Genomic DNA, 5327 nt, shown 5'->3' with positions numbered 1-5327 from the left:
GCAGGTGATCATTATCACCTCCCAGGGTTTTAAATCAAAGATCCTATCAAGGACCATGGGCTTTCCTTGTAAATCACTTGTGTCACTTTGATTATCATTTATTATTTGATTTTCCATGAATATCACAACCTTTAATTGAATTTAGTTAGATTCTACTTAGTTGATTTATTGACCAAAACAATTCGGCGCCCTCCGTGGGGTCATCGTGTTCATAATCATTCGAGAATCATGTCTAGCCAACCGACATTATCCTCTTCCTCAAATCCTCCCATTTCCTCTAGCAATCTTCCTCCACCCCCAGGTGGAGCAACTAAGAAAACCTCTGAGGCACCGAAGAAAAACACCTCTTCAGTTGCTACCCAAGGATTTTAGGATTCTCCTATGCTGATTTCCAATAATGAAATCTTTGCTATGATGAAGAGGCTAGAACGACAAGTCACTCAATAGCAGGAGGATAACAAGACAATACTCAAGGAAGTGGAGAGAATGAGGACAGAAATTCACAAACCTCAAGAAGCAACACCCACGATCTTGCAGCCCAAGATCTTGAATTTTGATAACAAGGGATCCTCAATGAATCTCCGCGAGATAGGATCCTCAATACCGACCTCTGTTCCTGCTTGGGGCGTGACTGCAAGAGAGCAAGCCCATACGACCCATGATCTCAGCAAAACCTTTGTTACTCCCAATACCAAGGATCCTGGTAACTTCGTCAATAATAATATCATTACTACTAACTCTATGGACCTTGATACAGGTTTAAGCCTGATCATGGCTAAAGAGTTTCAAAAATTAAGACAAATGATCTCAAGCATGCTTGGAGTAGTTTAAATTATACCGGAAGTATCCCCCACAAGCCACAGGATCCCGAGATTCGCTCCCGCAATCGCCGACACCGAGGTCCCAAAGCGCTTCCAAACGCCCAACATGAAGCCTTATGATGGGACCACGGATCCTAAGGAGCGTGTCGCACAATATAGGGAAAGAATGGAGATCAACCCCATTCCCACACACTTGAAGGAAGCTTCCCTATGCAATGGTTTTGGTTCGACACTTACAGGATCAGCCTTAAAATGGCTCCTTAATGTTCCTCCTTACACTATTACTTCATTTCCTCACATAGTTAATTTGTTTAACAATCAATTTTCTTGTAGCAGAACATTCGAGAAGATCACTAGTGATCTTTATCGAGTAGTTCAGGATCCTAAGGAATCCCTTAAGACTTTTATGAACAGGTTTGGTAGGGAAGCTCTGAGTATCCCCAACATTGATATGGTGACTGCACTTGAAGCCTTAAAATGGGTTTAAAAAGGACTCTCCTTTCTACAAAGACCTTGTAATGACCCCATACAAGAGAATGGATGAGGTTCAAAGCAGAGCATTAAGATTTTGAAGGCTCGAAGAAGAGAAGGAAATCCAAAAAAGGAGCAACCCACCAAACTCATATGATCACCCTAATAAAGATCCTACAAGTCATAACCATATTCCAAACCTAATCATCATAGGGTTAATGCCCTTGAAGATGAAGGAGATGAAGAAGAATTTCCTAAAATTACTAACTATTGCTTTTCTGTGGATATTTCAATTATAATATTTGTTATGCAGGATTTGGCGAGAAACAAGATGACCAAGGCAGGAAGAAAATCCACCACTTAGAAAGACAAATCCAAATGGTGTGCATACCATGAAGACTTTGTTCATATCACAGAGCATTGCATAGCTCTCAAAAAGGAGATCATCTACATCCTAAGCAAAGGATACCTCAAAGAAATCCTTGGAAGACGAAAGGAAATATCTAAAGAGAAAGATCAGGATCCTCAAAAGATCCTTGATACGCCAGGATCCCCTCCTATTGACGCCAACATAATCAATGTGATCTCTGAAGGATCTGGCATTTATGGTACCTCATATTCTACAGCAAAAAGGCATGACAAGGTGTCAAAAACAAAAAATTAAGAAAGGCCAAAGAAGAATACGTTGATCACAAATGAGAAGGAGATCACCTTCAACGAAGCAAATAAGCAAGACAGCCAGGATCCTCACCACAACAGATTGGTGATCACTCTTTACATCGCTAACCATTTCATCATAAGGATCCTCAGTCAACATTATACTCTTGGATGCTTTAAAACGCATGATCCCTGAGTCCGAAATAATCAAAAGATCCTCAGTATTAATAGGATTCATTGGCAAACCAAATGTACAGTCGGCAAAATAAAGCTAAGTATCTCCATTGAGGAGGTGAACTCTATGCAACATTTTGTGTAATAAATGCATTATCCTCTAATAATTTTATACTAGGTAGACCATGAATTCATGACATGAAGGCAGTCCTATCAACATATCATCAATGTGTGAAGATGCCCACCCCATGGGGGACAGTGAAGATCACAAGTGATCAACATGAATCCAAAGAGTGCTACAAGACCTCGATAAAATCTTCGACAATACGACGAAAAGGATACCAATTAAGACAGGGGGCACAATATGTGCTAGGAATAAGAGAGTAAGATGTAAAAGATGTTCCCCTGAACGTTGAGCATCCTAATGCCAAAGTTCTCATAGGATCCTCGATACCATAGCCAATCGAACAAGGACTAATAAAGTTCCTCAGAGCTAGAATTAAGACATTTGCATGGAAGCACGAGGACATGAAAGGTATAGACAGAAATATAATAAATTATAAACTTAATATTGATCCTTCTTTCAAAACAATACACCAAAAGAGAAGGAAGTTCACACCAGAGAGAAATCAAATCATATAGGAAGAAGTAGAAAAGTTTTTTAAAACAGGAATAATCAAGAAAGTGAAGTTCCCATTGTGGTTAGCCAGTGTGATGGTAGTACAAAAGAAGAATGGAAAATAGAGAGTGTATGTGGATTATATGGATCTTAACAAGGCTTGTCCCAAGGATCCTTTCCCTCTAAGACACATAGATTCCATGATAGACGCCACAGCTGGTCATGAGTTACTAACATTCATGGACGCATTAGTAGGGTTCCAACAAATCCAAATGGAACCATCTGACCAAGAGGATACAACATTCATAACCCCAATAGGTATATATTGTTATATTGTCATGTCATTTGGTCTTAAAAATGCAGGTGCAACACATCAAAGGCTAGTCAAGACGATATTCAAAGAAAAACTAGGGGACACCATTGAAGTCTATATTGATGACATGGTGGTCAAGTCGAAGAAAGTTGAAAACCATCTGAAGGATCTTGAAGAAGCCTTCGAAATACTGGACGAATATAACATGAAGTTGAACCTTGCCACGTGTTACTTTGGAATGAGGTCACGCAAGTGCCTTGGGTACATGGTGACCAAAAGAGGAATTTAAGCAAGTCCCAAGCAAATCAAAGCAATCATTGATCTAAGATCCCCATCCTCGACAAAGGATATCCAAGGATTAACAAGAAAAGTAAAAACCTTAAACAGGTTCATTTTAAGATCCTCAAAAAGATGCAAAACTTTCTACGACATCAGAAAAAACATAAAAGGTTTGAGTGGACTAAGGAGCACGAAATGCCTTCCATGAACTTAAAAGATACCTAATCTCAGCACCTCTATTGGTAAAACCGTTAGATGGGGAACCACTTCTTCTCTACCTTTCAGTATCCTCAAACACGGTGAGTGCAGTCTTAGCTAAGGATCTTAACGGGGACCAATATCCGATCTACTATGTAAGTAAAAATCACCTGGATCAAGAATGTTATTAGAAAACCAGAAATGTCAGGAAGTATGGCAAAGTGGTCTGTGAAACTAAGCACACATGACATAAAATATTAGCCAAGATCCGCTATAAAGTCTCAAGCGTTGCCAGACTTTGTGGCTGACTTTAGTGATGATCTACAAGTTGGAGTGCAGATAGAAGCCAAACAACTTCTAGAAGAAGAAAGCATGGGAAAATGGAAACTATTCACAGATGGAGCATCAAACCAAACAGGAACTGGAGTAGGGATCATACTAAAACCGCCACAGGGGGACATCCTACCCCGGGCATATAGTTGTGAGTTCAATGTAACCAATAACGAAGTTGAATATGATGGACTAATCATGGGACTACAACCAGGCAAGGATCTTCAGGTATATGTTAACTCCTTATTAATAACTAACCATTTTAATGGATCCTATACAGTAAAACAAGAAAGACTAATACTATACCTCCAGATCCTCAAAAATCTAGCCTCTAAATTTGAAGCATTCAGCCTAAACCAAGTTCCTAGAGAAGACAATGTTGAAGCGGATGCCTTAGCTAATCTTGGATCTTCTCTTAGGATCTCACCAGAAACCAGGATCCCGATAATCCGTGTGATGATCCCAGCAATTGAAGATCCTACCAAAAGACTGAAGGATCCCGAAGATGACGAGGTAACAACTAGTGTTGCTACAATCGAAGATCCTGATCCTCAACTTCTTCATCAATATCCTATCATCAAGGATATTTCCCCAACCTTAAGATTTTGGATTCAACCCATTGTGTAATATCTCCAAAATGGTACCATCTTGAGGGATAAAATTGACAAGTCATTCAAAATTAGGGTCTCGCGTTTTGTGCTGATCTGAGGTAAGCAATACAGGAAATCCATGGCAGGTCCATATCTTAGATGTCTAAAAGATCACGAGGCTGCTAAAATCCTAAAATACATACATCAAGGAGATTATGGTAACCATGTTGGGGACAACTCCTTGTGCTCCAAGGTGTTAAGAATGGGAAACTACTAGCCAACCATGAAGAAAGATTCCTTCTTATATGCTCAAAAATGTGATACTTGTAAAAGGCATAGCAACATCCTACACCAAACTGTGGAACCTTACATCCTATTATCTCCCATTGTCCATTCATGAAATGGGGTATGGATATAGTGGGAAAATTACCTAAGGCACCAGGAGGAAAAGTATTCATGCTGGTAATGACATAGTATTTATCGAAATGGATCGAGGCTAAGGCTTTTGTTCAAGTAAGAGATAAGGAGGTGGTTTCGTTTATCAAACGCAATATCCTGACCAGGTTCGAGATCCTTGCCGAAATTATGTATGAGAATGGATCCCAATTCATAAGCAAAAGGACTAGGGACTTTTGCACAAGTTGAGGAATCAAAATGATAATGTTCACCCTTTTTCACCCTCAAGCCAACGTTCAAGAAAAATCTAGCAACGAAATCATAATCAATAACTTGAAAAAAATGCTAGATGAAAAGAAAGAAAGATGAGAAAAAGAGCTTCCTTTCCTCCTAAGGGCAATTTGGACCACTTCCAAAGTGGCCACAGGCCAAACTCCATACTTTGTGGTGTTCGGAACAGAAGCAATGATTCCCACTGA

Source organism: Lactuca serriola, chromosome 3 (assembly GCF_051521515.1).
Source record: "Lactuca serriola cultivar US96UC23 chromosome 3, Lser_US96UC23_V15, whole genome shotgun sequence".
Classification (NCBI taxonomy): domain Eukaryota; kingdom Viridiplantae; phylum Streptophyta; class Magnoliopsida; order Asterales; family Asteraceae; genus Lactuca; species Lactuca serriola.
This window is presented reverse-complemented; position numbering follows the sequence as displayed.